Source organism: Gossypium hirsutum, chromosome A10, assembly GCF_007990345.1.
Source record: "Gossypium hirsutum isolate 1008001.06 chromosome A10, Gossypium_hirsutum_v2.1, whole genome shotgun sequence".
NCBI classification, from domain to species: Eukaryota; Viridiplantae; Streptophyta; class Magnoliopsida; order Malvales; family Malvaceae; genus Gossypium; species Gossypium hirsutum.
This window is the reverse complement of record NC_053433.1, coordinates 109314214-109327914: the sequence shown is the minus strand read 5'-3', so window position 1 is coordinate 109327914 and position 13701 is coordinate 109314214. Positions and strand designations below refer to the sequence as shown.

At 30.4% G+C, this 13701-nt stretch overlaps 2 long non-coding RNA genes across 2 annotated transcripts; both read left to right on the top strand.

Moving 5' to 3' along the window:
* The first annotated feature begins 1683 nt into the window (after positions 1–1683).
* Positions 1684–2669, top strand: LOC107960349 (uncharacterized). Its single transcript, XR_001701145.2, has 2 exons — positions 1684–2177; positions 2465–2669. It is a non-coding gene; the product is annotated as an uncharacterized lncRNA (long non-coding RNA).
* Positions 2670–9571: 6902 nt separating this feature from the next.
* Positions 9572–10641, top strand: LOC107960348 (uncharacterized). The gene is made up of 2 exons (XR_001701144.2): positions 9572–9761; positions 10090–10641. It is a non-coding gene; the product is annotated as an uncharacterized lncRNA (long non-coding RNA).
* The last annotated feature ends 3060 nt before the right edge of the window (positions 10642–13701 follow it).

Below are 13701 nucleotides of genomic sequence, written 5' to 3'. Positions count from 1 at the left end.
ATGTTGTCGAAACCATTTTTGAAAAGGGGTCGACTTGATTTTGAAAACGAAAAATGGGAGTCGTTACCAATCCTTTTTTATGAGGTGTGATCGGATCACCTAATGATCGTTTTAATAAAATGTTTGATTTATTAAAACAATATTTTTTTTGGTCTACGAAATTCGAGAAAACGGGCTCGGGAGTCGGTTACGTGCGAGGAAGGATTAGCATCCTCGTCACGCCCAAAATTGGTACCTAATCAATTAATTAATGTCTTAATGTTGAATATTAAAAATTTGGAAAGAATTAGAAATACGAACCCTTTTTTTATTAATATAAAATGCTTGAATATATTGAAAAGAATGTTAAAGACCCTCTCGTCTCGAGGTAACAAAGCGTCACATCCCGTAAGTTAGGACACGACCCTTGGAACCCTCGAGAATAAGCTAGCCTTTAATTTTATTAAAATTTCGCGTATTTTGAAATTTAAAAGGATATTTTTCTATTTAGGTTTAACGAGAGAATTGAAATCCTGTAAGTTAGGGTACGACTCCTCGAATCTCCAAAGCGCGAAATATTGCATTGTTTTAAAGTTTTTCCTTCCTTGAATAATAGCGAGTACAATACTTAAACGATGTGCATTTATTTTGTTTGGAGTAAAATAAAATGGTCTATATTGGATAAATACATTTGAGCTTAATACACGATGTGATTTAAACTAAATAAAACAAGAAGGTAACATAGAGCATGGAATAATAAAAACACCAATCAAATGCAATGTTAATAAATGTCAACAATATGAAGATGTTAATAAATAATTTCTTGAACATATAATGGTAATATTCGCGCAATGTATATTATTTGAAACCAAAATTAACAATCGAAGAAAACAAAACAAAACAATGTATAAAACAATTTGAAGTAAATAGTGTAAAACAATTTCAGAAAAATAATATGTAAAACAATATTAAAATAAATAATATACTAAGTAATTTAAAATAAATAATGTATAAGACACTTTAAAATAACATATAAAAGAGTCTAAGTTAAATAACATGTGAAAAGAAATTTAAAATAAATAATATAATAAAAATACATATAAAAAAGAGTTTAATATAAGTAATATGTGAAATCTTAAAACTAATAATAATAAAAGGGTTTACAATAATAAAAGAGAAGTTAAAATAGTTAACATATAAAACCGTATAACTAAATAACATGTAGAAATTTAAAATAGATAACACATATAAAAATAGTTAAAAAATAACATAAAAAAATATTTAAACTAAATAATGCAAAACAGTTTAAAATAATTAACATAAAAAAGTTTAAAATAAATAACATATAAAATAGTTTAAACTACATCATGTATATAAATTTAAAATATATAATATGTAAAAGTTTAAAATAAATAATATATATAAAAACTTAAAATAAATAATATGTAAAATAGTTAAAAAATATATAACGAAACAGTTTAAAATAAAAGGTCAATGATTGAATTGAAATCGAAGACCATGGGGTGTAAATCGTAAATAATAAAAAGCAGCTAGGGACTAAAATAGAACGCATGCGAAGGCACAGGGGTTAACTGGGAAATTATTCCCCAACCCCTGTGCGCAGCGTTTCAATACAGGACCGAAATGTAACCAAAAATAAATTATGCGGACAAATCTCAAACATATAAAACAATATTAGGACTGGATTGAAAAGTGTAAAAAAATGGAAGGATTTAAACAGAAAATGGCCCATTTGGCCTTAGAAACACGCAGACCTCGTCCACTAGCGGGTAGGGTCTCGGGTTCCCCCCTAAACGACACCTTTTTGATACGTGTGGGGGGTGCAAAACGTTGCCGTTTTACACAGCTATTTAAGCAAAAAAAATTTAAATTTCATTCTGTTGCTTCTTTTTAAAAAAAAACTTTTAAAACTCTCGTTTTTTCTCTACTAGGGTTTCAAACCCAGCTTTGGTCTGCCGTTGTCCCCTTGAACCCACCGTGGCAAGACTATCGCGACCCACAATGGATGGTGGTCGGAGCTGCACAAAAATGAGAGTTTTTTAACCCCTTTCTAAAACCCTTTGAAGGCCGAATCTCCTCTCCCCAAGAAAGACGCAAGAAAAGGACCCCGGATCCCCTATTGGTCTGATTTCGGCGTGGGGAAGGGCTCCCAATGACGAGATCGCGGGTCAGTTCAGGTAACTCTTTTCTTTCTTTTTATTTTTTCGCTTTTTATACTTAAAATAAATTTGTAAAAAATAAAATAAAAAAAAGAAACAAGAAAATAAAAGAAACAAAAAGATCAAAACAACAACCTTTCCAAATCTCTATTCTGCTTTTTGATTTACTGATGTGCGTAAAAAAATTACAAAGAAATTGTTTTTTGCTTTTATAGCCAACATTAAGACTGTTTGCTTCTATTTTTTTTGTCTTTTTGCTCTTGTTTCTTCTGTCTTGCGTGTTGATCTCTCTTTGCAAGTGTTAGACGCGCATGGAGGTCGGCGATGGCATGCGGGCAGCGGTGGCAGAGTGATGTGCGACGCTAGTCAAGGGGGCTAGAGTTTATTTTGCTGAAATGTTTTGGGTTAATTGGGCTATTAGGGTTTAAGTTATTGGGTTTTAAATTTTGGGCTGGTTTAATTTTGGTTTGGGTTCAACATATAAATGGACATTCATTTTGGACTGGTTAATTGTTTATTTGTTTGGCTTTTATTTTATCAACTGGTCAAGCTAAAATTAGCTTATTACAAATGTTTAAAGAAAATAAGAAAAAAAATTAGATATTTTTTAATTTGAAGGGTGTTTTTTAAATAATTTTGTGGGTGAGTAACTCAATTTACTACTTGCTGCAATTCTATTTGATTAAACAGGTTAAAACACTAGTACATACTTCACATTAAATTAATTATTAATTATTTTTTGATGAAATTGTAGAATAAATATCAAAATTTTCAGTACTTCACCGATTATTTTGCGATAATTATAAATATATAAAATTAAAATATGTTTACACTGAACTTATTCTATATAATCGTTGCAAGTACAGAGGTGAATCAATCAAAAGCTTTAAAATCAACCCATGTTGACAAAATGCATTAATCCAAAAGTCAAATCAACTATTTTACAATGAATCTTGTGAACATATATGTATGTATTAACCCAAATATCAAATCAATTATTTATGCATGTATTTTACAAATAAGTGATAACAATATCCTTTTTACATAAAATTGATGACGAAATTATATACAGTATTTAACCAAAAAGGCAGAGGATATGATTCATTATGACAAACAAACCATGTTGTTGGCATCCTAAAGAAGCTTGTGTTTAAGATACCCTTATCCACCTCCACCTCCACCCCCACAACCTCCACCTCCACAACCTGCACCCGCACAACCTCCACCTCCACCTCCACCTCCATAACGTCTGCGAGGCTTTCCAGAGTTGTCATCGCCACAAGCGAAAATAACCATTGATATAAGACAGAGGGAGAAAATAACCATGCAAAGCAAGAGCAACCCTGTTGAGGAATGAATGATGAAACCTCGTCCGGCTTCCTCCCCCGGGCCGCTGCCACCAAACCCTACCAACTGATCCCTCGCCATTTATTCTTCTCTTTACTTGTTCATTTAGCTATATAAGGTAACCATCAACCTAGGTACTTAGACTTTTCTATCCTATTGACTTTTCAGGCAATAGTTTTAGTATTCCATGGATTAACTACCTAGAAGTTTCCTGGAAGGCTGGAATACGACTTTTTTTTTTCTTTTTAAATCTTTGTGTTTGTGTGACTTGATATGGATTATTCATCATACATTTTCTTATGCACCAAGATAAGGCAGTTGGGGCGTCAGATGATAGGTCTTTCATCATCTGAATATTTTTTAAAATATTAAAATTTGAGTAATTGTGAGAACAATAACCATGTTTCATCGTATGTTTATATAAATAAATCAACCAATATCATCTTATACACTATTAATATTCACATCTCAAAATCACATCAAAAGACAATCTAGGTATATGTCATTCTCAAAAGAGAAAATACTTCATATTTTCACCACGTGTTTAATTTCGGGATCAACTTTGGATGTTGATTCAACAATTGGACTTTATCTAACCTACGTACGGAATCAAATCGTACGCTGAATATATACTCAGTGATTTTTCTATAATCCGAATACTTATTAAACAAAAAATTATAATATTTATATACATAATCATACATAATAAAAATCATTCAATAAATAATCAATTTTATAAACTTATCATATCTTCTATTTCAATCTCACAATTGCTATTCAATAGCATTTCACAATAAATTTCTCAATTTCAGTTTCAATATCAATATCCATTTCGTATTCAATATTATTCAATGTCAATCATTTGATCAATTCATTCATACATCCCTATTAACACGACTCAGACTTTGACGGATACGCGGATCCAACCCAAACACACCAGTACGACACTTAGTGCCTCATTAGCTATGTCGAAGTAAAACAATACAGTACTCAGTACCTCATCAGATTTATCCAAAGCAATAATAATATCACACATAGTGTCTCATCAACTCGAAATCGAAGTATCCCCGAACACTTCTAGTCCTATAGCATGCCAACTATATCCGACTTAGCCCGACATTATTAATAGGGTATTTCAATACATAATTCAATTTCCAAATTCAATTTCCAATCAATATACAATTTCAACCCATTCCAATTCAATAGACTTTTCAATCATAAACATAATTTCACAAAATAATTAAATTCAATGTCAATATATGAAACTCGCCTCAATTTCACTTACCATACATAATAATAAATACAACAAATAATTTTAGTTTTCGGATTATAGAAATACAAACCGTATTTTTTGAGCTAATCCTCTATTGACTTTCTCTTTTCCTTTCCTAGTCGAGGCTCCGGCTCAACATTAGCTATGGAATTAAAACAATTAAAATTTATGAATACACTAAAATTTCATATTGAACATTTTAATTTATACACAACTTTTACCTAAATTTCAATTTAATCCCTATTCAAATCTAACCTCATTTTCTTCATAATTTTATTCTCTATTTTTCATACAACTATCACTTAAAACTAATTTCGATTCTCTAATTTCACCATAAAACTCTAATTTTGAATTTCTTTCAATTTAGTCCCTACTACATAAAACTTATGATTTGTTTTACAATTCAATCTTTTTCTCAATTCTAACTTGAAATTCTATCAATTTAACCCCTAATTCTTCACTTAATTCAACATAAACTACATCTAAAAGTCAACTAACTTTAAAAATTTTAACATAAATCAAATAGTATTTTGTTCTAGTATTTCAAAAATATCAAAATTATAAGAAAAGAGATTAAATTGACTTACCACTTGAACTTAGAATCTTTAAAACCCTAATTTCCATTTTTCTTTTTCCTTCTTTATTTTTCTCCTTTCTTTCCCCTGTTTTGGTTTCAATTCTGTTTCTTTGTTCTTTGTTTCTTTTTTTTTATGTTTTATTTTATTTTATATTTTATTTTAATAATATAATATAATAATATTTTAATAATAAAATAATATTTACTTATATAATAATTAAATAAGTAATTATTACTAATTTATGTATTTTATTTTTCCACATGTATTTTCCTATTACCACACACTTGGCACTTATGGTTTAATTCTAGTTTAGTCCCTTAAATTTCCTTTAGTCTATATTTAAATTTTTACACTATATTCAATCTAATCTTTATACTTAATTAATCTTAATTCAAGTTAATTCATCTAGCCAAAACTTAATTAACCACACAGCTAACTTTATAAATATTTTTAATAAATATTTACGAATTCGTTTTTCGAAAATAAAGACCTGAAAATATATTTTTCCAATACCCCGTAAGCTTTAGGTCGTTAAAAAAATTATAAAATAAATATTAATTTTTTTACTACTTCACCTATTATTTTGCGATAATTATAAATATATAAAATTAAAATATTTTTACACTGAACTTATTCTATATATTCGTTACAACTATAGAGGTGAATCAATCAAAAGCTTTAAAATCAACCCATGTTGACAAAATGCATTAATCCAAAAGTCAAATCAACAATTTTACAATGAATCTTGCAAACATATATGTATGTATTAACCCAAATATCAAATCAAATATTTATGTATGTATTTACAAATAAGTGATAACAATGTCCTTTTTACATAAGTTGATGACGATATTATATACATTATTTTACTAAAAAGGCAGAGGATATGATTCATTATGACAAACAAACCATGTTGTTGGCATCCTAAAGAAGCTTATGTTTAAGACACCCTCATCCACCTCCACCCCCACAACCTCCACCTCCACAACCTCAACCCGCACAACATCCACCTCCACCTCCACATCCACTACGTCTTTTAGGTTTCCCAGAGTTGTCATCACCACAAGCAAAAATAACCATTGATATAAGAGAGAGGGAGAAAATAACCATGCAAAGCAAGAGCAACCCTGTTGAGGTATGAATGATGAAACCTCCTCCGGCTTCCTCCCCCGGGCCGCTGCCACCAAACCCTACCAACTGATCCCTCGCCATTTATTCTTCTCTTTACTTGTTCATTTAGCCCTATTTATTATATAGGCTAACCATCAACCTATGCGTAGCGAGGTAAATATTTTTGCTTTCGGTCGCTAATTGAGGCAATTTATTGGAAATTTGAAAACCGACTTTCGATTTTATTAAAAAAGGGAGTCGCCACCGATCCTTTTTCCTAGGTGTGATCGGACACCTAACAAATCCTCTTTTTTTTAAAAGAAAATTTATTTTTTTAAACAAAAAGAAGGCCGAGTTTAGGTCTACGTCAAAAGCCAGAGAAAAAGTAGGGTTCGGGAGTCGGTTACGCGCAGGGAGGGTATTAACACCCCCGCGACGCCCAAAATTGGTATCTCGTTAAACACGCGTTGTCTTAATTCTCAAAAATACGAGTTCAATTTAAATTTTAATCGTGATTCGATCAAAACAACAGAATTTTAAATTTTCGGTTTCTTTTGAAGGGCGTCCCGTTTTTAACACAAGCCGACGAATTTCACCCAACATAGCGATGAAATCGATGACTTAATGTTAAACCGGTACATTGCCTTATTTGTTGAAAAAAAATGAATAAAAATATTTTTAAAATAAAAATTCATAAATAAATAAACGGTGCAAACAATGATATAATGAATGAAAAAAAATTAACATATAATATAAGAGCATTAGGATAATAATAAAAACAATATTTACAATAAAAAGAAAATAATAATAATAAATGATATGCTAATAATATAATAAGAAAAGCAAGCTGATACAAAGAGTAAGTAACAAAAAATAAAAGAATTAGAAATACATCGAAGCAAATAATAAATATGATAATAATATTAAAAAAATAACCATGCATGCGATATTAAACGTAATAATAGTGTTAAACACGAAATAAAAACAATAAATATATACATACATATAATAATAGTTAGTAAAGTGACGGAAACATGATGTTAAAGAAAACACTAATAATGTTACCTATATACATACGTTTATATATTAAAATATAAACATAATAATAGTATTAAAAAGTATATACATAGTATTAAAAATATATACGTTGTCGAAACCATTTTCAAATCAAATTTTGGAAAATGGGAATCGATTTTAAAAAACGAAAACGGGAGTCGCCACCAATCTTTTTTAGGTGTGATTGGATCACCTTTAAAACATTTTGTTTTAAAATCGTTGGTTTTGGTCTACAAAATCAAAAGAACGGGTTCGGGAGTCGGTTACGTACGAGGAAGGGTTAGCACCCTCGTAACGCCCAAAAATTGGTACCTAATTGATTATCAAAATGTCTTTAATGTCAGAAATCTTAAAAATTTTAAGATGTAATTCTCTTTAAAGTATTTGAAAATTTTGGGTTCACTTGTATCAAAGTATTGACTATAAGTTAGCCTTTTTAGAAATCTCTATCTCGAAACAACAAAATGCTACATCCAATAAGTTAGGACATATCACTTTGCAATTCCAAGACAGTCACTTATATTTTGAAAACCTTTAAAAATTTAGAAGGGTACTTAACTATTCGAACTTAACGAGAAAAGTTGCAACCCAATAAGTTAGGGCACTACTTTTCCGAAATTTCCAAACACCAAGCATTGCCTTTATATTTTTTGAAAATTTTGGAGCCTTGTCTTTTTAAAGATGATGTGTGGAGAATTGTATTAAATCATAATAATATATTATTGTACTAGGTAGATAAAAAATGAATACTACGATATAAAGAATAATACATATAAAGAAAAAAAATGCAAACAAAGATATATAGCATGTATTGAGAACGAATAAACAAGATATATAAACATATGAGATAATATTTAAATAATGCGTGATATAAAAACAAATATAATCAAATAATGCATGATATTCAAATAGAATAAATGTAATGTCAATATGCATATAATTATAATAAAAAATTTAACACATACATGATACATACAATACAAAACATATAGAAGAACTAATAAAAAAATGATTGATTACTAACAAAATATACATACAATTAAAAACAAGACATTTCATATCAATAGTATTTAATATATAATATAATAACATAGTAACAAGAATAAAAGAATAATAATTATATAATAATATATTGGTTTGAAAGTATGTAAGAGATTTCATAGTATAACAATATTAGTTTAAAATGAAATAATATATGTATAGTAAATAAATAAATAAAATGAAATGTATATATAATGTGAGTTAAAAATATGATTTAATAATAATAATTTACATTTTTAAAATAATATATATAAAAAATATAATTTGTGATACATAATATACATAACATATATATAAAAAAATAATATAAAAATGAAACATAATAAAGATTATATAATAAAATGTAATATAAACATATAAGAAAAAAATAATAGATATAATATGAAGTAACATATAAAACAATATATATATAAGTAATTAATAAATATAATATATGAAAATTTAATAATATATAAAAGAGATGTAAAATAATAATTTAAGAAAAATAATATATAATAAGTAATAATAATATATAATTAAAAATAATACTTATAATAAAATAATTTTATAATATATAATATAAAAGTAAAATTAGAAATAAACAAATAATAAAAAATATATATATAGAATAATATAATAAATATAGGACTAAATTTAAAGTTTAACAAAATTATGGGGCGAATTTTGAAAGGAATAAAACTAAATTAAGGACCTATTTAAAACAAGCGCAAAATTAAAGGGACTCACTGGGAAATTGCCCTATTACCAAAACGGCGACGTTTCCCGAAATGAAATTTAACAACTGTCAGGACCAAATTAAAAACTAAAATAAAATAATAGGGCCGAATCATAAATAAAAAAAGTTTAATCGTAAACACTAAAGGGGTAGAAGGACTGATTGGGAAATTAACCCAATTTTAAAAATGTGTGGATCCTTCTCGGGTAATCGGGTCAACGCGCGGATCTTGGGGTCTAAAACGCTGTCGTTTCACAAAGGCTATAAGAACCAAAACCTTAGCCTAAAAATCATTTTACACCGGTTTTTTTTAAAAAAAACTTAAAATTCTCTCTGAAATGAGAGGAGAGAGAGAGAATGCTGGGTTCTGGCCTCCGTCGAGCCGAAACTTAGTTCTCGGCCTCACGCGTCTACGCGCCGTCACCAATTCCTTCCTGTACGGTGGTCGAAGGTCCAAACCCCGATTTTCAACGCAAATAAAGGTTCGACCCTTCTCCTTTTCATTATTTACAGTTTATACATGTATTTAAAAGTATCACCTTTGAGTACTTAGTCGATTGAAATGCTTAATGCGTGTATATGTGCGAAAATAAACTTTTTTGCTGATTCTTTAGTTTTTATTGATTCTCTGTGTATATTCCAGTGCATGCCCTTTTACAGGTGAAAAGAAAGGCTTTATTGTCCTTTACATATTCAGGGAAAGAAATCTAAGATTTCTTTCTATTCTATGTCTCCTGATGTGCTGTGATTTTCTTGCCATTCTTTGCTCTGTTTTTTTCGCTATCTGCTGTCTGTTTCCTTTTTGTGAAGGCAATCGAGCGAGGGATCCGGCAGTGACCATGCTGGTGTAGACGCGTGCACTGATCACGGCGCTGATGGAGCCTTGGTGACGGTCATGACATTCATGACGTAATTTGGGGCCAGACCAAGGGACGACCGATGATCGGGGCGTTGATGAGCATTGAAGGCCCTTGGGACAACTCATTAAACGGTGGCCTCGATTTGGGGATTGGCAGACACTCCCTGAAGCTTTCAGAAACGTTTGCGGCGTCACAGTATTCAGGAAACCCTAGGGTTTCCCTGTTTCTCTTAAGTCTGTTAGGCCTTTTGGGCTGTTTTGTTTTGGGCCAAGGTCTGTAATGTAATGGGTTAGGTCTGACTTAGGCTAGCAGGGATAATGAGTCTAACGGGCTGCTGGATGTAACGGGTCTTATTTGGGTTTGGGTTTAGCTCAGGGGTATTAGGTATTGTTTTGGCTATTGGGTTATACCCGGATATGGGTTTTTGTATTTGGGCTTTGGGTAGCAACAGTAGGCCTGGACTTTCAATGGACTATTTAATAAATAAATGTTTATTTATTTATCTAATTTCTTTTTCTTTATTTAAGCCCGGTCAAATTTGGGCTATTACATACGTAATGTATACATATTAGAAATAATAATAATATTAAAAACAACTATTAATAATACTACATAAATATACACATATATATTAAAAAATACATAATAATATGAAAAATATGTACATAATATATATACATATAATATAGTTATTAAAAAATACATACAATATTTAGTATTAAGAATATACACAATATATATGGTATTAAAAATATAGTATTAAAAAAAACATAATATATACATATAAGTATTGAATAAAAAATAATACTAATAATAGTAATAGTAAAATACTAATAAATAATAGATATAGTAATAATAAGAACACATAAACGACAATATGTACAGGGGAAAATAAAAATAATAAAAGAAAATTAGTAACGCTATATATACGTAAACATATATATATATTGAAAACATATATACATAGTATTAGTATTTAAATATATATAATATAATATTTAAGAAAACTGTACATAATATATACGTACTTGATATAGCGTTTAAAGTATATATGTAATATAATATTAGACATATGTATATGATAATATAAAAATATATAACTAATAATATTTAAGAATGTATACATAATATAGTATAAAAAATGTATATATCTACGTAATATAGAATTTAAAATATACCTAATATATTAAAAGAATATAAACATAATATAATATTAAGAAAAATAATAATAACAAAAAAAACTGTTAATAATACTATATAAGTATTAAGTAAAAACAATACTAATGCTAATAAATAATAAATAAAATAATAATAGTAATAAAATATAATAGTATACATAATATTAAAATTGAAATAAAATAATGAAAAAAAGTAAAAAAAGGACAAAATTGAATTAAAAATGAAGTTTGGGGGAAATTTGAGATAAAAAAGAAGAGAAAACGACCTATTTCAACGCGCATAAATAGTGGAGGGACTAAAAACAAAATAAATCCCTTCAACCAAAACGCGCAGCAGCATTGAGGACCAAATTGGAAAGCGCAACAAATTATAGGGCCAAATTAAAATACATAAAAACCTGATTGAAACATATAGAAAATGCGAAAGGACCGCGCGCGCAATTAGCCCCTATAAGAAAAAACACGCGGATCCTGAGTGGTTAGGGTCGGGTCGACCCGATCCAGGGCAAAACGACGTCGTTTTAGTGTTAAAGGGCAGCCCCCAAAATGACATCGTTTTGGGAAGCTATAAAAGGGCCAAAATCTTCAAAAAAATTCATTTTCTGCAAAGCAAAGAAAAAAAAAAGGACAGAGGGGAGAAGGAGAGACGATTTCTGGCCACAAGGCCGGTCGCCGTCCGGTCACCTGACCGCCGTGCGCCGTCGTCGCCAGCCACAGTCCACAGTGGCCAGAAAAGGTAAAAAAAATTTTAGTTAAATAATATGATATATATATATATATATATGTATATGGATATGTGTTTGAATAGAAAAGAAAAAAGAAAAAAAAAGAAATAGATTCGGTAAATAAAAAAAAATTTAATCACCTTTTTTACTTTCAGTCTTGGTTTTGGTATTCGAACGATCTGTGGTATTGATCTACTCTTTTTTTGTTTTTAAAATAATGTATGTATTTTCTCCAATCCGAAATCTCTTTTTTTACAACAGATTTTTTATTGGCTTTATATAGCCATTACACAAGCTTTTTCTTTTATTATTTCTGTCTTTTCTTCATCTAATTTGCAGGTGCAAGTGGCGGTGCTTGGGCTGTGGATTTGACCCGAGTTGGTGGTCGGTGCTGCAGGGTGGTCGGTGCTGCAGGGTCGTCAGAGGCAAGTGGGGAGGCTGATTTAGCTAGGTGGTTAGGGTTAGGGTTTCGGGATTGGGCTAGCTTAGGTGGGCTTCTGTTGGGTTTGTTGTTTGGGTTAGTTTAGGTATTGGGCTTGGGTTTAATTTGTTGGGTTTTAGTTTAGTAATTGGGCCACTCGGGTTTAGATGCAAACGGGCCAAAATTGGCCTACAATAGCTGCCCCTCTTTACTCATTGTCGTGTAACGGGAATAAAGCAAAGACACAAAGAAATGCCAATTTTGCCCGGTCTTGTTGAGTCTTGACATCTTTGGTGCTTTTCTTGTTCAAGTAGTCTCTTTCCAGTCCACCACATCTTGTAGCTTTGGTTCAATCCACTGTAACTTCAAAGAGATAGAAACTTATATTTTCAATCTATTCACATCTTCAAGGATGTAACGCCCTGATTTTTGGGCCTAAAAGTATTAGGTTTTGAGTCTGGGTTCGGGTAGAAGACGGCCCGAATAATTTGGATGTTATCATTATTATTATTATTATTATTATTATTTCATATGTTTAGTGTAGTAATTAAATAAATTACGAAGGGTTTATGGTGTGGGAAAAAGGTCTAGGGCTCGGCCCATAGCTTTAGCAAAATTCTTAAATTTTGCCTCTTAAGGGAATCTGGGCAGTAGGACTTATTAATAATTTGGGTCTGAGTATGTTAGTGGGCCTTTAAAAAGCCCAAGAGTAAATTTAATTCGAGACAATTCCTGAATTTTTAATTTTGGAGAAAGAAGGTTCTGGCGATATGGGCTTTTAAAATTGAGGTGGTAAAATAGGACACAAAAGGATCTGTGGTAAAGTGGCATGTGGAGCCACCTAGGTGCTTGGGGAGTGACATGTGGATGTTTAGGGGGAGTCAGAGTTCAAGTCGCAAGGTAAGCGTGTTGTTAGTTTTATTTTTGTGTACATGTGTCGGGCATGTGATAGAGCTTAAGTGGAAATTCGGCTAGGGCTTTAGGAAGGTTGGGTCGTGGGTCTGAATGACCATTAGGGCAAGCTTTATTTTCTTTTTGTTTTGCCGAATTAGGGTTAGCCACCTAAAGCCTTCCCTTTCATTCTATTCTCTTCTCAGTATCACAAAAAGTCGATGTAGACACTCAATTTTGCCCGGGCCTAGAAATAATTTCAAAAAAAATGTCCAAGTCCAGTACAAAATTACAAACATATAATTTGGCCCAATCGAAATGGCCCATTACTTGAAAAGATTGAAGGT